Source organism: Toxorhynchites rutilus, chromosome 2, assembly GCF_029784135.1.
Source record: "Toxorhynchites rutilus septentrionalis strain SRP chromosome 2, ASM2978413v1, whole genome shotgun sequence".
NCBI classification, from domain to species: domain Eukaryota; kingdom Metazoa; phylum Arthropoda; class Insecta; order Diptera; family Culicidae; genus Toxorhynchites; species Toxorhynchites rutilus.
In genome coordinates, this window is record NC_073745.1 from 13,471,714 (window position 1) to 13,496,842 (window position 25,129).

Here is a 25,129-nt window from a genome sequence, read left to right on the forward strand (position 1 = left end):
ACATTTATTGCATCCTAAAACCTCCACATGCCAAATTTGGTTTCGTTTGCTTGGTTAATTTCCGAGTAATGCAGAAATTTGTGTTTCATTTGTATGGCAGCCCCCCCTTAGAGAGGGGGAGGGGTCTCAAAATATCACGAAAACCTTCCCCGGCCCCAAAAACCCCTACATACCAATTTTCATGTCGATCGGTTTAGTAGTTTCCGAGTCTATAAGAATCAGACAGACAGACAGACATCACTCCATTTTTATATATATAGAAGATAGATAGATATATAGATAGATAGATAAAAACAAAGGCCACGAAGGCAATATATTCTGTTACCATGTTCAATAAAACTTAGTAGACCGTTAACCATAGAAGCGAAAAGAAGTATTTTTTCTTCACGCCAGCCGAAGTTTAATTCGAAGTCAGCCGTCCCGCTATTACAATCATGTCTTGTCGAAGTCGAAGGAATTTTCGTCACATTCTCCTGTCGTTAAGTCCAGCGGTTTATCACTAAGTTTGTCGTGAACAGTGTCATTTGCTTGATTAATTCTCGAGTAATGCAGAAATTCGTGTTTCATTTGTATGGCAGGGTACCCTATAACGAGGATACGTTATATCGAAGTTTCCCTGTATATCACCATATTGGCATTTAAAAGGTGTACACGATATTATATTATTTAGATAGGGTAGTCTTCGGATAAAGAAGTTTTAAATTTAAAATAATAAATAAAATAAAATAAAATAAAATAAAATAAAATAAAATAAAATAAAATAAAACAAGAGCGGGCCACCAGCCGAGTTCAACCCGAAGAGCTACCGCCACACGGAAACAGCAGCCATCAACATCACCAACGAAACGCTGCGCCTACGAGGCGTGTTGCGACTGTCAGACGACAGTCGTCCACACTTGTGGGTACTACTAGGCGACGGATCATGTGGACACACGAAATGAACGAATTCGTGATCCGCGCCTATTACATCTGCACTGCTTTGGAGACGGACATGCGATGAACGTGCTACGTGACCCACACAACCTTCCTGAATTCGCCACCCGTGGCACCACATTCCTCCTCCCGAAAGACAGCAACACATTGAACCCATCAAAGTACAGACCGATAACGTGCCTATCGAGTCTGTACAAGATATTAAGCAGCATCATAACCGCCAAAGTTTCTGCTCACTGCGAACAACATCACATCATCGCAGAAGAGCAGAAAGGATGCAGGAAGAATACGCATGGCTGCAAAGACCAGGCCATCATCGACGCAGCCATCGTCGGCCAGGCGGTTTATAACCAGCGGAACCTAAGCATGGACTACATCGATTACAGGAAGGCTTATGACTCCATACCTCACTCGTTTCTCGTCCGGGTATTGGAGCTCTACAAAATTGATCCCGTCGTCGTTAGGTTCCTGCAGCATGCGATGAGGCAGTGGAGCACGTCTCTGCACCTTAGTGATGGGGAAAATTTGTTGCAGTCTAGAACGCTGCAGATAAAGAGGGGGATATTCCAAGGCGACTCTTTCAGCCCGCTTTGGTTTTGGCTATAAAATAAGGTATGGCGACGGCGCCCACTAAGAAGTGACCCATACCTTCTACATGGATGATCTCAAGGTCTACGCTGATTCACGTCAGCGTCTAGGTGTAGCTATCCGGGTTGTCGAAGACATAAGCAGGGACATCTGCATGGAGTTCGGCCTCGACAAGTGTCGCTGTGTCCATCTGCTGAAAGGGCAGCTTACCGAATCCGGAGGTTACGAGGTCTATGACGGCGAGTTCATAAGAGACATGGTTCGTGGCGAATCCTATAAATATCTTGGATTCCGACAGCTCACCGGGATTCGCCACTCCGACATCAAGACGGAGCTGCGAGACAAGTTCTTGAGTCGAGTGAACTGTGTCCTGAGTACTTTCCTCAACGCGGGGAACAAGGTACGCGCGATCAACACATTCGCGGTTCCCCTGCTGACCTTCAGTTTTGGTGTAGTCAAATGGAGCAAAACTGACCTAGAGGACCTTGAGAGGAGGATGAGGAAAGCATTCAAAAAGGCCGGAATGCACCATCCTCAATCGGCACTGGAGAGAGTTTCACTGCCACGCAAAGAAGGGGGACTTGGAATAGTCGACATATCTGCACTGTGTGTTGCCCAGGTACGACAACTGCGCGAGTACTTCGCAGAACGCGCCAACCAAAACGCGCTATACCGGGCTGTCTGCGCCGCCGACAGAGGATACAGCGCTCTGCACTTGGCGCAAGCGGAGTACCAACTCAACTGCAATCTGCAGACAGTGGAGGAGAAGATTGCAGCTTGGAAGCAGAAGGCAGTGCACGGTGCCCACCCCCATCAACTGGACCGGCCACACGTCGACAAGGCCGCATCTAATCTGTGGCTAAAGCGTGGTGAACTCTCTTCAGTAGTAGAAGCCGACATGATAGCCATCCAGGACAGGATAATGCCGACGAGAAACTGCAGGCGGTACGTCTGGCATCAAGACGTTGATGACATTTGCCGGATGTGCCATCAACCAGGTGAAAACATAGAACACATTATGGGAGGCTGTCCCGTTTTGGCCAACGCAGCCTACACCGAGCGCCACAACAACGTGGCCCGTATTGTTCATCGACAACTGGCGCTCCAATGTGCTCTACTGGAAGACAACGTACCAAACTACCGGTACCTGCCTGCACCTGTCCTGGAAAATGACCGTTTCAAGCTGTACTGGGATCGCACTGTTCTGACCGACCTCTCGATCCACCACAACCGGCCAGATATAATGGTTTACGACAAGAGCGACCGCAAAGTCACCATCATCGATGTCGCTATTCCACTGAACCAGAATCTGGAGGAGACCCACGGTCGCAAAATCTGCAAGTACCGACCATTGGCCGTGGAGCTCAAGGAACTGTGGGGGCTAAGGGAGGTCCCAAGAATTGTTCCAGTCGTTCTCTCTGGAACTGGAATTGTCCCGAAGACACTTCTGGAAGCGCTAAAGGTGTTAAACATCGAGAAGGAATTGGCCGGCATCCAAAAGTCGGTCATCCTTAGCACCTGCGCGATTGTCCGACAATTTCTCGGTCAGGACTGAAACAGCACGAGCATGCAGATACGTGCATTCCGCAGAGCCTAGTCCCCCTTTGGCATTCAGAAGCCCGGGGGCAGGTGAAAATTCTGGCTAGGTTCGCCTAGTTAAGAAGTGAGATAAGTCTGCCAAAAAATAAAATAAAATGAAATACAAAAAATATATTTATATAAAGTTTGAGAAAAAATGTTGAGACGTATTTTACATGGTTTGCCACAAACGTCACCTGAGTAATTGATCCATTTTTTCACAAAAGGAATATTTCAAACAAAGGTTTCTAATGTGATATATAATTATTGTAAACAAAATAAACAAAACCTCGATATTTCCCATGCTAAGACGGCCAACAACATGTGTTGGTCGAAATCACGTCCTTATTAATAGCACACAACATCATACTAATTCCGAAATCATGATTTTCCAGAGAATCAACAATAAGTCAACTAATAATTCGGGAAGCGATCAACAACCACAATCCATTTTCGTATTACAGGTCGAACTCGATTATCCGGAATTTTAAACTCGATTTTCCGAAGTATGTTATTTTTGATTTTCGGAAATTTTGAAAAATTTGTATAATAATTCTATATTGAATAGCTAATATGGGTATCAAAAGAAAGGGATTGACTAGTAGAATGCAGTTATTTATGAAAAATTTATTTATGAAAAATGCAAATCCAAGATGGCGGCCACTACAAAATGGCGGATTGCATATTTTCTCAGGACTCCATCAATATGGGTATCAAATGAAAGGGCTTGACTAGTAGAACACAGTTATTTATGAAAAATGCAAATCCAAGATGGAGTCACTACAAAATGGCGGATTTCGTATTTTCTCAGAACCCCATCAATACGGGTATCAAATGAAAGGGAATTGGCTAGTAGAACACAGTTATTTATACCAAATGAAAGGGCTTGTCTAGTAGAATACAGTTATTTTCAACTTTAAGGTGAAGTTTAAGTGGTTATTACATATGCAGTGGGGTAAAAATCGTGATTTTTGAAGATTTTGCTTGAATTTTCATCAGGAATTGTTCATATCGATATTGCAGCCAAATTGAGAAAGATATAAGTTGTGCATCAAAGAACAAATTGTGGAGCGGTTAAAAGAACTTAAATTTTAGGATAAAATTAATAATAACAAAATTATTAACTTTTAAGTTTTTCACTTCCAAAATGTTATTAAAATTCACTAATTTAGTTGTTCCACTACTATATCTTGTACTAATTTTTCTCATCTTTCAAATGAAAGCATCAGAATCGTCTTCCTTAGCGTACTTTTTAATATAGAGCCAGTTTGAGACAACAGAGTCCGAAACAAACAAAAAAGTTCAAAACAAAGAAAAAAAATTGTTTTGACTCGATTATCTGGAGGGTTCGATTATCCGGAGGGGTAAAAAATCAATACTTCGGATAATCGAGTCCGACCTGTACTGATTTTTTCTTATTTCTCTTATCACAAGTACTGTTTATAAAATCTTTTCTGTTCTGTATTTTTTGTGTTTTCAAACATTATTATTTCATTTGTTTTGTACTCCTATCCTATAGCCTTCTTCAAAACCCATCTTGGGTCGTTCATGTGAATTGCTATAAACAAAATAAATACTCACATCGGTGAATCACCATCTGTGTAAAGCTTTTCATCATATTATCTTTAAAGGGAAGATTCCGAAGAAGTGCAGCACGTTGTCAATTCTGAATGATCACCACGGTGAGTAATACTACGAACAATATTACGTAGCCGCACAACCGTACATTATGATGGAATTCTTTATGCATTTACAAAAAAAGCTGATTACGTGAACCCGAACAACGACATAAAAATATCGCACTGTCAATTAGGTAGCCTGTTGTTTACCTCTGGTCAACAACAAACATATAATCCAATTTCTTCTTCATGATGATAATCATAAAGGAGTAACCTCACGGCGTATAAAAAATGCACACGAAATCTGATCTTTCCTGTTGCTGCCGCCGAAGCAAAACAGACAAGGGAAGCAAAAAAAAATCCCGCAAAATCTGTCATGTGATACCACCATACCTCAGAATGCCGAGGCAAGGATGTCCAAATATATGTGACCTGCTATAATATGCATGCTTTTTTCCTTCACTGTATCCTAACCCGCCGCGTGGTTCCATTCCTGCAGTGTCAGCTAATTTTCATAAATCCCCTTAATGAGGGATTTCCCACTACCTTATTAATATACTTTTTTGCCCTTCTGTTGCATCACCGTCCAGCCGAGAAAGGGTACAGAAAAACTATGTCAAGTTAACTTTATACTCGTGGGTAAAATCAAAGTTAAAAATTCAACGTCATGCAAATGAAACCGATTTAGCTGGGGAAGGAAGCGAAAAATCCTCCAATTACACACGTTTTCTGCCCCGGATGATGATGATGATGATGATGGTTGGAGGCTTAACTCAGCTGCGCTCTGAAACAAGCCGTTTAACCCCGGCGAAGGCTCTTCTAATTTCACTGCTCTATGCACCTCAAAGGAGCCATGGCAATTCGGGAGGAGGCTGTACCGACACACTAGCATATACACTAATCGTGTGCTTTTCTGCACCGGCTTCGGAGTATAGCGGGAAAAAAGGGTATAATTGAAGTTTACCTCTGAGAGAAAACTTTATCACCTGCACCTGCCTGAGAGGGGATGAGTAGCACTGGTTGGCAACTGTACTCAATAAGCTAAACCAATTTTCCGACATTTCCACACGTGAGGGTTTAACTAGGCCTCAAAACCACACTCGCACAGTTTCCATTTGCCCAGCGTGGGAAAAGGGGCAATGCAGGAAAGGGAGCCAGGAGGCAGCGGTCAAAATCACTTTCATCCAACGAACCTACCTGGATAGCTGGCTGGGAAGGATCTTAGTATCCTGGGGATCAATCGGGCTTCCTGCTCTCTGAAACCAAAGCTGGTTGTGGTTCACGTATTTTTCTCCCCCCGCTTTCAAGGAAAGTTCATGGTGCGTGTGCGAAGCCCGTGTGTCTGCCGGCTCTGATCCCGTTGCCGAGCTCATCACGATCTACTCGCAATCACGTGTGAAGCAAGGATAAACAAATAGAGACAAATTTAAATTCGATTACGTTTTGGGACATGGTTTATCATTGCTCGGGTTTTTTCCAGTGTTGTTACCTTTGGTCGGCTATGAGCGTCGGGAGGGAAATCACATCGTGAGTCAACTTGTAGGGAGTTACATTCCGATGTATCGAAATTGAGTTGCGTAGAAAGTTCATTGGATTTTTAATAGCTTTGTCAAACAATGTGTTTGGATTTGGATTTTAAGTCACGAAAGAGAATAACTGTGAATACGTCCTTAGAAAAGATCCGTCTCAATTTAATGATATAATAATGAAGGTTTCAATTTTCGATAGCTGTTACCTTATGTTAAAGGTTTATATCAAAACCGACTGTTTCTCTGCTAAATTTTGGGTTTAATTATTGTCAAGCAAAATCATTCGTCACGATTAATATTGACTAAATATTTTGATTGAATACTCAGAATTCAGAATAAAAAGAAACTTCCATAAATATATCCAAAGGGGTCTCCGTAGCCACATTGGTTGCGCGTTCGCTTAGTAAGCGATCGATCGTGAGTTCAAAACTCAGGTCCCTCATCGACCATCTTTGTGTTGTTACAGAATAACTACGTACACGCAACAATCATCAGCGATGGAGATCGATCCACGGTCAAAATAGATCGATTGAACCATACAACTGTTCTGCTCTGCAAGACACATCGGGCTGCTGTTCTATTAACCCTCCTGTACTCGCGTGCAAAATCATAACACGTATACTCGCGCACGGTGTCACAGACCGAAAATTAAACTTTTTTGTAATGTTGCCATTGTGTATTTTTCAGGCTTTATTGGCATTTCTTAGATGAAAAGGGTATGATTGAATGAACAAACTCAAAAAATATGTTTTCTTCGTCTTTATTATGTTTTAATAGTTATCTAATACAGCCTCCTCAAAACAGTGTAATTTTTGATACTCCAACAAAAATAACGAAATTCGAATTTTTCACTGTCATTAATTAAAAGTAAGCAACTGAATGTAGTTCATGGAAGTATAAAGAGCTATAAAATAATATAAAAACGAATCTATCGATTGTGGTTTCATTGGAGTAAGAATCAGAACATAGCATAACTGCATGCTCGAAACAAACATATTTTTTACATTTCATGCAGTTGTTGTGTGTTTTTCGGGTCTTTTATCGAAGAGAAGAATGTATAACGACCTTCTAGATAATTACCAGATGATAAAGGTTTTGGAATATAAAGTTTGCATATTTCTACTATTCTTTGTTTCTGTATTCTTGGGAAACTAAGATATAATGCCTTTTTTAGATGGGACATAAAAAGATGATATGAAAGGATTTCTAGGAACTTCCTTTTCTTTTTCTTGTTTTCTTGTCAATATTGTCCATTATAAAAAAATATCCCCGAAACTGTAACTGTTAAAAATTACCATGAGCCACCGATTAGTTCATAGTTTTCTGTTTACAATTCTTCCCAAGTGAAATTCTTTCACAAGTGTGTATATTTATGACCATTATATTTAGCGAATAACCATACGAAAGTCAAAGATTTATGTTTTGCTTTTGAACGTAGGAATCTAACGACGAATAGTTAATTTATGGATCCGTTCAATCCTGTTACAAAAGGGACTGAAATCAAATGAGAATAGTCCGGTAATGATCTTATGCATTATATTCAATAAATATTCCCCGCCATTTACATTAATTTATACATTTCATTCAACAATATGAAAAAAGGCACTTGTCCAAAAAAGTTACTCCTATACTCGCGTCGGTGTGTCAGACCGAAAGTGTTAAAAAAGTGATACACGTCCCCTTCCTACCAACTCATACGTTACGCTAAACGATAACGAACAACGAATGACGCAGCTAGAGTGAATCGCAAAGTCGTAGTGTTGATTTTTTCTGAGAAATGAACGAATTATTGATTTCTCAGTCTGACAGACCAATACGCGAGTATAGGAGTGTTAATAACTCAACAATGATCAATCAACTGTCTCCGCTGTCCGGTCTAACTGGATAATGGAAGAACAGAAGGAAAACCCCTACGCCTAAATGGCTACTGGGTAATGTGTAACATATGCAATGGTGTATAGAAAGGAATACTCGAACGCCGAAAAATGGCAACTGTGTAATGTGCTAATTATAGATATTTTTATACATTTGACATGTATACGATTAAAATTCGGCTCTGTTACAGCTAAAATGCTAATGAGCCTTAAATAAACAAAAGGAATAAAAAAAATATATCCAATGCATCAACATGTCATGGTGAGTAGAACTCATTTGTTTATAATTTGTTGGTTTCAGTAGTGTTAGTGAGGTAGTTATTATATTCATTTATTTATTTATTTATTTGTCGTTAATCTCTGTAGAGCTATATGTTCCTAATACTATTTACTTAAAAGTAATGACAACTAGCTGGATAATTAATTCCTTTTATTTAAAAGACGAACTTACAGTTACGTAATCGAAATATTTATGCATTTATTGATTTCGTTAAACCAGCGTAGACTACATAAGTTGCTGTAATAATGTTTGTAAAAACCTCACTATATCTCATACTATTAAGATATTTTTCAAGCAGTGCTCTTGACATGATTACATAGATTCATTCGTTGTGTTTGTTACAGAGGCTCACCATACGATTGATAGGACTATATTTGGCGTTGTTCTTCGGTAATATATATATAGAAAATGTTAGATTGTCAGGGTGTTGGTGCGTAAAAATCTAGGTTTCCAATATTTCTACTGAGTTCCGAGGTTCTTTTAAGCTCTTCATATTGATCAGCATGCATTGTGCTTCATAGGAGATGACCAGCCTAGTTCACGGAGTGCAAATTATGAAAATTTCCCCGAAAGCGGATGCAATTCTTAAAAAAATAAAAGAAACAATTTTAAATCAGACAACTCGCTGGGGGAGTAGGATAAAACGGGGTGATTTGGACCACCTCTTTATCTCAAAAATAACGGCTCAACTTGATTTTTTTATAATGACATTTCCTTCTATTGTTGAACCGTATGTACCTATAGTAAAAAAACTTTGGTAAAACTTCACAAGTAGAGAGAAACGGTAGCATGAACACAGCAAGCACTTTGATCGTCAAAAAATGTGAGTTTTCCGATCGTGGTCTTAAGGTTTTTCCCGCTAATTAAACAAACTTTTCGTGTATTGTGCAGTAAAGTTCTGTTCGCCTACAGAAGAGGAACAATTTGATGTAGCGAAACTGTAAGTTTGATAACAATAAATTAAATTAATTGCATTTTAATTTTTGCATGTTGAGTGGGGTGAATTAGTCCTACTGGTTTGATACTTTTCTTTGGTCTAATTGATTCCAGATGCCGCTGAATTACAAAAAGAGGATGGACATACAACGTTGGAAGAAGGAGGAGCTTGAAAGAGCAACGCAGGCCATCGAGAACGGATTTTCTTTGGCCAAGCATCAAACGTGTTTGAAAATGCTCGACCAACAGCGAAAAGATTCATGCAGAATTCGAGATGGTGTCAATCCAACTTTTCTGGTTTGGAATCTGGCCAAGACACCTGGTATCGATCCCAAAACATTGTTACTGATGGTAACATTATCCTAAAATACTTTACATAAACATAAGTATGTTTTTTCGATGAAACACACACTGGAACAAATCATCCCACGGACGGTCCAAATCACCCCGCATCAATTTTTAATGTCCAAAAATCATCTTTTTTATTTTATGATATATTTGATAGATATAGCTTTATATAATGATTAAACATTATTTATTGAGAGAAAACAAGTGTAGCTCAGTATACAATGTGACATTTTTTATTTAGACCGTATTGGTTTGGATATATTAGGCGATTTGCTTAGGTGGTCCAAATTCCCCCCTTTTCCCCTACATATCTCATGACTGAGCGACTGATTTAACTTAGAAATTTCGTCAATGATCTGACCTGTTGACAAAGGAGGAAGAAGCAAAACGACGTCACCTCGGAGAAGAGAATAAGAAGGAAAACCTGCCTCTGAACATCTTTCGAAGTGATTGTTTGCCAGAAATTAAATAATGTGACCAATCATGCAAGATGACAGTACACGAATGGATTCCAGAGTTTCCTGAGCTCAGTCTTCGAGCTTCAATGAAGAAAGATTTGGCTGAAGTAATTCTGTTTTTAAGAGCATTTTAAATTATGTTCATTTTTATTGTCTAATCAGAGAAGATTGCAAATAAAAAGTTCTCATCAAAAACCTGGTTTCGATTTTTTTTTTCCAGCAGGAGTCGGAATCAAAGTCGGAGTCGAAGTCGGTACTAGTTGTGGGGAATCGGAGTCAAAGTCGAAGTCGGAATTTTTTTTCTCCACAGGTACCTAAAGCGTTTAAAAATATTATTTGCTCTATGTATAATTGTATTATAATGATCCACGAAGGCAAGTTTGGAATCTAATACTGCACCTAAGTCTCTTTCTCCAGATTAATACCATTGTTCAATAATGTCCTTCTTCTTGACATAAAAGTGCATTTTCTAACGTTGAGCCGTAAAAAATTAGTGTCTCAAATTCGGAACGGAAGTATAAAATGTGAATTTCAATTTGAATTCTTAGAGAGTCTTCTTCATTTTTTCATCCCATATAAAGCTTCAGCGTTGTTGAAAAAGTATTTGATTTATTATGGCCTCAAAGAGCTTTGGAACGCAAGAAATAATTGGTACTCCACTATAATTTCTAACATAAGATCTGCCGTTTTGTCTCAAATTCCGAACACTTATGCTTTGATGGCCATTAAACAGTGTCTCATTACTCTAAATTGAACTTTTTCGGGAAATTAATTAGATTTTTGGATTCAATAGATTTTTTTTTTCATTTGGCTTCAATAAAATTGATTCTCAAATAAATATTTATGGTGAAAAAACTACAAAAATGTTCAATTACATTTGTCTCATATTCCGAACACCAATCTTGTCTCTGACTCATACTCCGAACACTTTTGTCTCAAATTCGGAACAGCGAAAATGCAATTTAAAAAAAAAATCTTAACCTTTAAACTACTTTTTAGAAAAATATGGTTCTAGCAAAAAAATTTGGATTTTGTTTTCGTAATTCTGATTGTATTTATTTTTATAGTTTACATGGGTTAGGGACCAAGGACGCTTTTTTATATTTTTTCTTGAAAGCCCAGTTTTTTTTACATAACATCCAAAAATCAGAGATCTGATTATTTTATAAATGTATTGGAAAATGGAAACGCTTAAAGTTTTCATGAATTTTAACCATCTTCAAATCAGAGGATTCTAATGTATAGCATATTAAACAAATCTTAGGGAATTTCCGATTCGTTTAGTATGTAAATCGCCAAAATCCGTTCGCGACAAAAATAGTTATTAACGTTAACTTTATTTCATAAAAACGTGACCTGTTTTCTGATTTGGCACCCTTAATGAAAGACGTAGTTCTACGTCAAAAAAAATCATTTTTGGAAAAAGGGGGACAATTTAGTTTTTGGATCAACGGTTAATGAAAAATCATAATTCAAAAACGATGAAAATCACTTCTCTGATTTATGAACTATTGCTGTATTTGCCTGAAATTAGTGTCTTCTTCTGTTCGGAATTCGAAGCATGCGTCGAAACATGATTCAAATTCAGAACACTACTTGAATGCTAATTTTAATGAAGATTTCACCCATTAATAGTAGATTTTTTTTTTTTTTTTTTAAATGAAGCCTGTAACCCAAAGAATGTCAGGGTTTTTATTATTCAATTATTTATAACATAAAAGTTTAGTAAATTTACATTTGAAAATTAAGTGTTCGGAATTTGAACCATGTGTAGCAACTTGATTCATATTCCGAACATTTCTTCAATACTAATTTTAATGAAGATTTCAGCATAAAATATCATTTTTTTCAACTATTTATTGTAGATTCATACCTTTTCTAGCACTTAACATGAGAACAGCAAACAAAATAGTTGAAAAAACTACAAAAACTGAAAAAATAACAATGCTTGTTTTTTCACAGAACTCGCTAACGCTAAGTGGTCAGTGGTGGATAGTGACTTACAATGTTATGTTTACTGAAGCTGATATACCTTTTCTACAGTTTGCTCTCAAAGGGGTTCCTTTTGTGGCTTTGACCTTGGAAAAATATGCCACCCCAACTAAACCAAGCCTCATTATGCGAAACGGTATGTGTTTCGTACTACGTTTTTTATGTGTGAGAAAATTTAAATTACAACTCTAGGTGAATAGGCCAAGCTTATTTTATACATGTACATACTATTTCAATAAGGAATTAAACAAATCTGGACGAAAAAAAAAGGCATAAATCTATCCCATTCTGTATGATATAGGCGTGAGACCACTTTACCTCCCGATCAAAAAAATGTTCGATTTTTCAACATTCGTCATTCAAAATGGACTATTTTAAATTTTTATAGTAAAAGCAGCTTATTATCTTGAACAATAATGAGTTGAACAACAATATTCTTCCAAAAATGGGGATTGAAGCGGTATGTGGGCGCCATAAATGGGCATAATCCTTAGGGTGACCACAATGCCCCCACTTCCCCTAATTGAAGAAATGCTTTAGGTTAGGAGTTGAACTGTTTGCAAATGTTCAAATGATTTTCGAGGCAACAGATTTGTATTTCTTAGAAATTTTGTGCCTTTTACTTTTTGATTTTTTTTTTCAGATTTTTATTATTTAAATAACGTTGGTCAGTTGTCGGTTGGTTTGATTAGATTATTTAGATTACGTTGGTTGAAATCTCCGTATAGGTGGATTTTTGATTCTGGTGCAAATGAAATTAAAAAAAATTCTGCAAGAATTTTTCAAAACAACTAATTTGGCATGATCGGCGGTGGGGGGGGGGGGGGTTGGGAATATATGCAAATATTAGGTTGGTGAAACAGTAATCCATTATTTTATCGGTAGCTGGTTTTAGTGATCAATATCTTGCGTAATATCGATCATACAATTTCAAGGCTCGATGAAAAGGTGATATTTCACACTAAAAAATCCTTTTCGGTTTTTAGTTTGTTCCATTCAGTTGTGAGTTACAGAGTGTTAACAATGGAAGTCAACAAAGAGAAAAATTAGTACCTTTTACACTTTTTATTTCAAAGAGGCGAAAATGCAAGCCAGGCCGCTGAAATTGTGAATGGAGTTCATGGTGCTGATAATGTAACAGTAAAATACGTGCAATTAATTTTTTAAAAATAATTTTAAAAAAATTTTTTTTAGTGCAATACATTCAGATATCTACTGTCAACAAATGGACCGTTTGAAGCTAGCGATTGACCAAAAACGTTCAGAATTGACCAACAGAAGAGGTGTCGGGACAACGCAAGGCCACACATCTTCGGGAGTTTGATTGGGATGTTTTAATATATCCCCCATATAGTTGAGAAGAGTAGTGAATCAGATCTAATCTCAATGGGATGTAGAGTCATAGTAAATAAATACCATATAGTCCGAACCTGGCACCAAGCGATTACCACCTTTTTCTCGCATTGCAAAACATACTGAGTGATAAGAAATTGGGATCGATAGAGAATTGCAAAATCTATTGCTAGAGTTTTTCACCAATAACGATCAACCCTTCTATGAGAGGAGTATGATAAAGCTACCTTTAGAATGGCAACAAATTTTACAACAAACGGTGCATAATTGACCGAAATCGGACAATATGAGGAATATTAGTTTTGAATTCCACGCAAAAATAATTTATTATTTTTTCCCCAACGTGATATGATGTTTGTCAATATTGTTGGAAAACTGATGAACTATTTAGGAAAAAAAAACATTTTAAATGCACTGTAAAAAATCTAACTCGAAAATTGAATGTAGCATTAAAAACTTTTTATATCTAAAAATACCTCCCTCCAAATTTTTTTGTAGATTGTCATCGAAAATCCTTAAAATTTAACAAAGTTTGACGTACAGATTTGCTGTGGTGAACTCACCACAATAGAAACATGAATTTTTGAAATGGAATCTACATGCGATTCTCTATGAAAACAGGTAGGTAACATTTAATCCTAGGACTATCCGTTACATACAATTTTTCATGTAGACGTAGATTTTATTTCTCATGTCACTTTTCTTGAATGATTACACAAAGTATTGAAATTTTTAAAATTTTCATAAAACCATATCTCTATTTTTGTGAGTTTACTACTGCATTATCGTACCTCAAACTTTGTTAAATTTGAAGGGGTTTTCAATAAAGTATACAAAAAATATCCAAATAAGGATATTATTTTCAATATTAAATTCAATTTTTGAGTGGCATTTTCAACAGTGCATTTGAAATTTTAATTTTCCTACATTGTTCATTGATTTTCCAACAGCTTTGACAAAGATCATATTTTAATCAGACATCTGGATTTTGAGTGACGAATTTTTTGAAAGAGATATCAATTTCAAAAAATCAGTCGTAATTTCAATTGGTTATATCATAATGAAAATTGTGTCGAGTCAGCAGTTGACATGAGGTTTCGGTGAAGTTATGCAGGTTATGTAGGGAAAAGGGGGCAGTTTCGGACAACGCTTGTAAAAATTAAGTGGTACAATTTTCAACCAAATTAAAAATATAAGTAAGCTAACAGTCCTTCCACCAACAGCTGTCATATGGTTTGACATCTCCTGGTCGTTTATTATTTACGAAAACCACACAGTTCCCATTTTTCATATACTTTTCGAAACTTTTGAGCTTGAAGTTGTAAGTATTTCCCTAAATCCTTTGTGGACGATTTAGAAATTTAAGTACACCACCTCAATTAGTGACTAATATGAAATGAAAAAAAACGTGTATACAACGAGGAAATAAAGGTCTATGTATTGGATAAAATTATGATTTGTCTTCGGATGGTGGTGGGGCACATTCAGATACTGTTTAATACCCCATAAAATTGGTGTCTGATTGTTGTTTACTAACAAACATCAATTTAGTCTTATTCTCAGACCTAATGATGGTTCGAACACCTACAAAAAGAAAACCGATAGAACCAGCATCAACGAAAATGAGATGGAAAGAGCTATCCAACTAGTTTCGAATAGAACGTTTTCATGATTCTAGTTCACAGGTAGTCCAGCTGGGTCCATTGTCTAAAATCCCAACTAACGGTTGCATAACGGGAAAACTGTTTCTCAATGTTCTGGAACATTTGAAAAAGGTAGCAAAAAGCAACGTAAACCAATCAATTACAAAAAATTAAAAATCAATCAAAAAGTCATTGCACTTTGGAAACAATTAAATATTGCCGAGAAAATTGCACAATTCATGTATCTTTTCCACCTTATGTCACAAATCGCTTACAACCGCTTGATGTTTCAGTTATGGGCCCTTTCAAGCGAAAGCTCTCAGTTTCAAAGAACGATTGGCTACTCAACCATCCTGGAAAAACTATTTCTATATATGACAGGTTGACAAGTTTCTATCCATTCTCAAGTAAGGTTTTTTCGGACAAGGATTTTGAATGCTCAAATGATTTCACCTACTGGAGCGGAGGTAGCAACTGACTCATCGGGGAATACAACAAGGCTGCAAAACATTGCGTCTACAGCACAGATAGATTGTACTGTGGAAAAGTTGTTCCCGGAAAATCTAGAACCTTTTCCAAAAACTTCGCCGCGGAAAACCATCACTCGAAAACGGAAGAAAAAAATCACGAATTTTTACTAACTCTCAAAGCAACTAGTTTCCTTCCAGACAAATACTGATAAACAGAAAAATGCAGAATATGTTGGTAATAAGAGGAAACGGAAGTTATTGTTAAAAAATAAGAATTTTAATTTTTTTTTTCGTTATCCGAAAGTGCCCCAGGACTGTCCGAAACTGCCCCACACATGGGACACATTCGAACAAAAAGGCAAAAAGACATTGATGTCCAATCACAACCAGGGTAAATTCAGGATTCTTTTTAAGTTTACAAAAAATATTAAAAATCAAGGAGAAAAAAGTTTCCGAATGTGCCCCCTCTTATTAATGATTTTTTTTAATGTTAGAAAATGTAGTCCAAAACGTTTGCGAGGAAATTTGGAGCCATCATGTGTCGGGGAACCGTTGGAATGACTTGGTATATACTTTGTTGGTTTATTACCTGCCTATTCTATATGAAACAGATACATTCTGGTAATATGCGATTATTCACCAAATGGCCAGAAGCTGTAGCTCTCCCGTCTCAAACTGCCGTATACGTTGCTGAAATTCGGGTAGTGACTGTCGTTTCGAGATATGGCGTGTGACTCGCAGCATCCATTCGAACCAAGGAAGAAATTTTGAATCGGACGTCTTTAGAGGTATGTTGAATATTTTAGGTGATGATAAGACACGCACTACCTCTTTACATCCTCAATCTGACGGTTTAATGGAAAGGATAAACAGAACGCTACTGAATTATCTGGTGATAAGGATCAACACAATTATGATAAACTTCTACCCTTCGCGCTGATGATTTATGGAGCAGCTAAACACAATTCCATTAATTTTTCTCCTGCTCTGTTAAAAATGGGAAGAGAGATCAGACTACCCATAGATCTGTGGTATACTTCTATATGGTGGTGGCTCATCTTTACCAGCATATCTAACAGTTCGGCTGAAAAGTTTATAAGGTAACACAGTGAAGCTATTTTTTTGTTGCAAAATTCAATTTTATTATTCATCGTTATTGCCTTTGAGGGCGATACAGCGGTTGCAACCTTTCGATACCAATTTTATACTACTCTATCGGTTTTTCCTCAAAAGGCTTCAGTTTCGGTAATCACTTCATTCCATTTACAACACCTGAGCAACATCATAGCGTTGACCCTTCAGCTGCTCCTGGATACGATTCATCCCGACGAATCTTTGCTCTGTACTATCAGAATGTAAGAGGGATACGTACCAAAATTGTGCAACTGCGATTGCTGCTTTCTAGTTGTGACTATGAAGTGCTTGTCTTCACGGAAACATGGCTTCGTGCAGATATCGATAATGCCGAAATATCACCCGAATATAAAATTTACCGTTGTGATCGTAGCGCCCAATCCAGTCAACACTCTCGTGGCGGAGGTGTATTGATTGCAGTCAAATCTCACCTCAACAGTGGAGTCGTTATATTGTCAAATTGTGAAAACCTTGAGCAGGTAGCAGTTTGTATAAGATTGAAATGTCGATGCATCTATCTCGTCGCTGTCTACCTTCCGCCTAACTCAAGTGTTGACTCTTTTTCTGCACATGCCAGTGCAGTTCAACAAATCGCCGACCGTGCTTCTGCAGTGGACATCATTGTCTCTTTAGGTGACTTCAACCTCCCACATTTACAGTGGCAATTGGATGATGATATAAACGGACTTATTCCCTCGAATGTTTCTACTGAGCACGAGCAGGTTCTTATTGAAACTATGTTTACCATCGGATTACAGCAGTTTCATCGCTATTCGAATGTGAACGGTAGACTTCTTGACCTCATATTCGTAAGTCACCCTGAGCAGCTCGATATTATAGAGCCGACTGCACCTCTACTGCCGGTCGACACTCATCATGTACCTGTGGTCGTGCTTTTCGATGAGAGAAGTGATGTTCTTGTGGAACAAAGAACGTTAGATAGCGAACTTCGTTTTGACTTTCGCTCTTGCGATTTTGGGCGGCTTAAAGTGGTATTGGATGACATTGACTGGGACATTTTATTGCAAACCGGATCTTTGGACAGATTAGTTTCTAAATTTTACGACAAGCTTTTCTCAGTACTTGATGACAATGTCCCACGCAAAAGACGAGCAATTCACAACTCCAACAAACCCTGGTGGACCTCTGAACTTCGGCATCTCCGTAACGTCCTAAGAAAGGCCCGTCACCGTTTCTTCCGAACAAAAACCGAGATCAACCGCGTAAATCTCCGTGATATTGAAGCTCATTACAAGTCGGTACTAAAATCCACCTACGATAACTATCTGTCCAAGATCCAGGCCAGTGTTAAGCAAAACCCATCGTGCTTTTGGGACTTCGTAAAGAGTCGGCAAAATTCAACTCGCATCCCACGCAATGTTATCTTCGAAAATGTCCAGGCCAACACGGACACAGACGCTGCTAACCTGTTTGCCTCATTCTTTGAGAGTGTGTTCAGTGTAGCATATCCAGTATCGAAACGTGACAGTTTTGCTCATATTCAGTCTCACACCATCAATCTACCCGTCATTCGCTTTTCGGTTGATGATGTTGCAAACGCCTTGGACGATCTTGACATCAAGAAGGGATGTGGTACAGATGGCATACCATCCCTGTTACTTCAAAAATGCTCCACTGAACTTGCGAACCCTATTGCTCGCCTCTTCAACAAATCGCTTCAGGAGAAAACATTTCCAATAGCATGGAAAACTGCTTTCGTTGTTCCTATTCACAAATCGGGAAACTGCAATCAGGTGACAAATTATCGTGGTATATCTATGCTGTGCTGCCTAAGCAAGGTATTTGAACGACTAATGCACAAGGTTTTATACAACGTGGCGTCTCCAATAATCTTCAATGGACAACATGGGTTTATGAGGCACCGTTCAACCACATCAAATTTAATGTGCTACGTCACCGCACTATCACGCGAGATAGAAGAGAGACGTCAAGTTGATGCGGTGTATGTCGACTTCGCGAAAGCTTTTGACACAGTCCCACACTTCCTAGTAACGGAGAAAATGAAATGTATGGGCTTCCCTGACTGGATAACGGAGTGGATTTCATCATACCTTTGTGGTCGCACAGCACATGTCGTCGTCAATGCAGCTAAATCCCGCAGCTTTTATATCACGTCAGGGGTACCACAAGGAAGTGTTCTGGGTCCACTGCTGTTCAACATATTCATGAACGATTTGTACTCACTGCTTTCATCGCTCAAGCTCTCTTTTGCCGATGATCTTAAAATATACCGGGTGATTTCATCTCCTTTGGACTGCGTAGTTCTTCAAGAAGACATTAACTCAATGCTAGAGTGGTGCTGTGATAATGGGATGCGAGTCAATGAAGGGAAATGTAAGACTATATCTTTCGGTCGCTCTAAAAGCCCCATAGTCTTCCAATATAAAATGGAATTGACGATATTGGATCGCACAACGGCAATCTGCGATCTTGGAGTCACGATAGACTCAAAACTGAGATTCAATGACCATGTAGGCATTATGACTGCCAAAGCTTTCTCAGTTCTGGGTTTCATACGCCGCCACGCGTTCGAGTTCAGTGATATCCATGTTCTGAAAATCATGTACTGTTCGTTGGTCCGTAGCATTCTTGAGTACGCTGCTCCTGTCTGGTCCCCCTTCTACGTAGTTCACAACCTGAGGATTGAACGGGTGCAGAAAAAGTTTATCCGTTTTGCACTAAGACAGCTACCATGGAACGACCCACTGAATCTCCCCCCTTATGCCGACCGATGCAAGCTCATAGGACTGGATACACTATCTGTCAGGCGTACAACGATACAAAGATTGTTCATTTTTGATGTACTTCAAGGAAACATCGACTGCCCTGAGCTTCTAGCTCAGGTGTCTCTAAATATTCCCATTCGACGCTCGAGGAATTCATATCTACTATCGGTTCCATTCCATAGGACAAACTACGGCTACAACAACCCGCTAGATTCATGTATTCGTCTGTTCAATGTTGTATGTGATGTTTTCGATTTCAACTTGACAAAGAACGCATTTAAAAATAGAATTAACAATTACATCTAGTTTATAAGTAAATAATTCAGTCTGTACTAATAGAAGACGGTGTTGAAATAAATAAATAAATAAATCATCGGTCTTAAATTTCTTGCCAGCGAGCATTCTCTTCAGGTCTGCGAACAGAAAATAGTCGCAGATCTTGAGAATACGGTGGATGCGGAAGCAGTTCGAAGCCCAATTCTTGCAACTTTGCCATCGTTTTCATTGATTTTTTTTCACAATAACACAAGTTGCTTCACTCTCAATCCTGTAACTCACGGAACAGTCGACCGATTGCGGTCAAATTTTGACACGTATCCATTGAAAGATGGTGCTTTGTGATAGTCAAGTAGATTTTTGCAAGATGCGCCATCTAGACGTCAACCTTATGAACTTTTCAGCCGAACTGTTACAGACAAAACTGGAGTAAATACGTAAAACAGCTGATAGTGTCAGAACAAATTTCAAAATAACCGCAGACAGCATGAAGGAATGGTACAATAAGAGTTCCAATTGAATCAACTTGGATGTTGGGATATTTGTTTGGTTGTACAACCCACAGTGTGGGTAGATCGCCAAAGTTCCAATCCAGCTGGGAAGGTCCGTATAAATTAGAAAGGAAGTTGAACAAGTAAATCTACGAGATTCGACGGGGAAGAATAAACGAAGCTGTGTTTTACTTCATCGTAAAAAAAGATCCATAAAACGTGGTATAATCCCAACTTTGGTATTCGGTTCTGTCCTGTACTGTAATATTGTTGATTTTGTTCAACATTTTTTTCATGATGAGTACAACCCAATTGTTCATAATTTATTGGTTCTAATTCTGTTAGTGAGGTAGTTACCATCTTCCACTTAGATGTATGAAATGTTATTTTAGTCCCTCAAGATCTTACACCTTAAAATTTATATTGTGACATGATTGATCATGCGAATCCATTAATAATAAATTTCAAATGCCATTGACAACAGGATATACGAAAATGTTGGATTGAACCAACAATGCACAATTCAAAGCAATCCAAAGCGTATCAAACATTTCACAGAAACCACCTTCAAAGAATCTCCATACGATTCAAAATGAAGCTGGTACTTAAATCCGGATAAGGAGCTATCTGTATTCATATCGTAACGGAAAGAGGCAATCGTATTTCATGCCCATAATGTGATTCCTTGAAGGTAATACAATCTCCCCGGATATAATGCTCTTGCAGTACTTGCGTTTCATACTCCATCAAATAGCTTCCCGAAAGACTGCCCAAAATCGCCTATCCGAATCCTGGGGAGCAAACATCCACGGGATAAGGTTTACTCGTCTACATCTTGTGCATAGTCGGGCCTACGGGCCTACATTCCGTCCGGACTTTGCAACCCACTTCCGTCTATTTTGTGCCGTACCTAGGTCAGTTCCAGCTTCGGATCCCAGCTCCACCCGCCTTGAGCTAGCCGCTCCACAAAACCTGTTTTTATTATATTTTTATTCCTCTCCTGTTCACGCTCGATTAGCTTTTTTCTTTCATCCCGACGGAGTGCGCTTATTGCGGAGGATTCGCTTTTTTTGCTCCGTTACTAAATATAAAGCCAAAGTGAACGAACCGAATATGATATGAATTCCGGGGATGCGGTCGGTACGGAATAAATCGCGGATGGTTCTGAAGTTGAACGGCCCCAACGGTTGCTTCAGAACCGACCCGCCAAGAAGATTGTTTCCTCTCCTTCCACACGGGCCGTCCGTTGAGGCAGGATACCTCGAGTCCTGGGCCTAGCGTATGGTGAAAATATGTGAGCACGTTGATAAGGTATGTAGATAGCGGGAATTTTCTACAATGGCAACGGCAAGAGAGCGTAAACACAGCCTTATTTTCTGAGCAAGATAAAATCATGAACAGATTGAAATAAGCCGAGCGGAAAATTCTCCGACGATGTTTTCTTTTTTTCTTCTTGGAGAGCTATTGAATGGGCAGGATACACTTGACAATTTATATGGTTATCTTCTGAAAACGCCATTGTGCGGGATTTTTCCATGAGAACCTCATTCGTCGGATATTGGCAATAAAAGAGAACATCTTGATCTGAAGATCACAATTTACCGATGCTGGGATCTATTAACGAATGATTAATAACTGCACAATTCGAGGAAACCGTCGCATTCAGCTCGATGACAATGGCCACAACACGACAACAACAAGCTTCGGAGGCAGAAATGAACGCAAGCTATTGTTCCGCTCTTTTCCTGGTTGTCCTGGCGATAGATTGGAACATAAAATTCAAATCAAAAACTGTCTCCTGGTCTGAACGAAAGCCGCCGGCAGATTTGCTGCCGAAAAAGGGGCATCGTCATCGTCGTCACGATTATCTGGAAAATAGGCTCTAGTTCACGGTTCCTCTTTTTCTGTCGCTCCAGCTTCAGCTGCCGGCTAGGAATTATTCCTGCGAGCGCAGCTTTCCGAGGACGAGGAAGAGTATGTGTGGAACTTTATAAAGATATCAACCGACGACAGCATAAATGAAAGCAGCAAAAAACAATTTGGCATCGATTTCGTATTCCTTTCATGTGCGATCGTTTTCTTTTTCTTTTTTCACTGCGTCAGTCCGTTTTCGTCCTCATGCTGTCCTATCGGCATCTCGATTCGGTTGTTTACGGAGTTGTCGTGCTTTATTTATGTATTTAGACAACGAGAATTCCAATTGATTCGAAATTATTTTTATTTTCCTCCAATAGATCCGTTCTACTTACTTTTCCACTCTTGGATGGGATTCGGCGGACAAAAAAAGAGGGTAAAAGATGCCTAGTCATGTAAATGAGATTCCTCGTGCGGCTTTTATTTTCTGTTGATCCTAGCCGACTTCTTTTTTTATTGTCGCTATTGTTGTTGTCGCTGTCATGCGTTCGACTTTCGCAAACGATACCCGAAATGAGATTACTGTTTTCGATGGGAATTGAAATGTTTTTCGAATGATCACAAACAAAGATGCCGCGCATTGAATGCTGTCGGGTCACAGAAAAGGATTTGCGTGGCGGCAATTAGTCATATGAAAAGAGTCCCTGTTGTGTTGTGGATCTGGTTTTTGTTCGCTCGTTTTGTATTCGCGTCGGAACACGTGTTGTTTTTGTATGTACGATTGATTGTTGATCGGATAATTGTTTTTGAATGAGTACTGTGTCAGTTATAAATATATTGCAGATTCCATATTTCAGATTTCATATATGTCGAATTCAGATCTTAGCGAATACACAAAAGTGGAAAAAAACAAATCTAAGTTTAAGTTAGTGTAGTAAATATAAAATTATTAATTAAGAGTACAAGTCGGACTCGATTATTCGAAGACTCGATTGTCCGGAGTATTTCAGTTTTGATTTTTTTCTATTTTTTTCATCAGAAATTTTGAATTCGGTAATATAGGGGAAATGGGAAGAAAGTGGTCATCCTAAGAAACATTTCCGTTTTTCGAACATTATTGTAGCTCAACCTATTGTTGTTCAAGATAGCAAGCGATTTTCATTATGAAAATTGAAAAAAGTACAATTTTCATTATATTAAAAAAAAAGTAGAAAAATCGAACATTTTTTTAGTGAGGAGGTAAACATAATACAACGCACATGTAACGCTAGAAGAGATAGATTTATGCGTGTTTTCCTGATCAAATTTGTTTAAATCAGTATTGAAATAGTGAGTACATGTAAGAAGTAGGCTAGCCCTATTCACATAGAGTTGTAATTTAAAATTTTCTCATACGCGCTAAACGTAGTAAGCAACACACAAAGTTTTTAATAATGAGACTTGGTTTTTGTTGGGTGGGAAATTTTTCCTGGGTCAAAACCACAAATCGACCCCTTTAGGAGGTATATCAGCTTTTGAAAACCGAACATTGTCAGTAGTAATCCTCCACTGACCACTTTGCCCCCAAACAACAAGGTAATTTGTATGCGGAATAATCGCTAAAATTGAACAAAATAACTTCGTCACGTCTCTTAGAATATGTAAACAGTCGTCCAAACTGTTGATTTGTCGAAAATATCAGGTCAAATAAACTAAATTTCACTACAAATTCCTTGAATTTGAAACGCATAAAAACTACGCCGAATGGCTACCGAAAGAGCGATTTTTGTTCCTATTTATATTTTAACGTGTGACAGCTCCACGGAAGTACAGGGTGACCCAAATGTATTGAATTTCTTCAAACATGAGGGGACTATGAATACGGTGTCAATACTCCATAGTTATACTATCAAACAAGCAGGTGACCACTTTACCCCTACTTCCCCTACTTGAACGTAACAATGGAGAGGAGAGGGCTGGAATAGGGGTTGTTTCAAACAATTAGTTCCGATTAACCGCAGAAGATGTACATATGTTGACAATTCTAAATTCAAATGAATACATTGATTTAATATTTAAACATGCCTAATATGATAGTTTAATGAATTTTGGATGTAGCTAGGATGAGCAGGGTCCATTTAATATGTTTAAATCCATTTGTTCACGATGTACTTCTTGCTTTGAAAATCATAAATTCAAATAAAAATAATAATTCAATAATCAAACATAATATGATCAAATGGTCATCTCAAATTTACTAATGTAGAAATACCCAAAGACAGGGGGTACATGATATCGGGGGTTTGGAAAAAAATTGATGCAAAATGTTCTCAAATTTCATGAAACGTGGAGATCTACTGTCATCTCGAATTTCTTTTATCATCTAAGTCCTAGTGAGTCGATTTTTGATAATATCTCTTGGGTATGTTGCGGCTTATAAAAAACTCAAACTTTAACATCTTTGCACTAGTTGACATTGACACTAGTAAATAAAGTCCGATTGAGCTGAACTTTTGCATAGGGTATTTTTTCACGGGAATCAACATTTAGCAGGAAGTTCCATTCGAAAACTCGAAAGTCACTTTTTTACCATTCATTCATTGACATAATATGCAACAGAGCAAAAAATAAAAGCTAAAGGGTGTGTCACATCAAATTGCATCACGGAAAAAACGCTGTAGAAATTCGCTCAGTAGACCGATCCTTTTGAAAATTTTAGACAGTAAAATAAAAACTATTAAACAACTTTTGGCATTTTCTTTTTATTCATACTTCGAGCCCAAGCCCGTATGCTCGCACCTTCCTCTTTACCCCGTCCATAAGGTTCTGTACAACGTCAGGTTGTAGTTTTTTTTGAACAGAAATCCATTTTCTCTTGAAGTCCGCCTCCGATTTGACAACTTTTGGGTTCTTCCGGAGGGCCTGCTTCATAATCGCCCAATATTTCTCTATTGGGCGAAGCTCCGGCGCGTTGGGCGGGTTCATTTCCTTTGGCACGAAGGTGACCCCGTTGGCTTCGTACCACTCCAACACGTCCTTTGAATAGT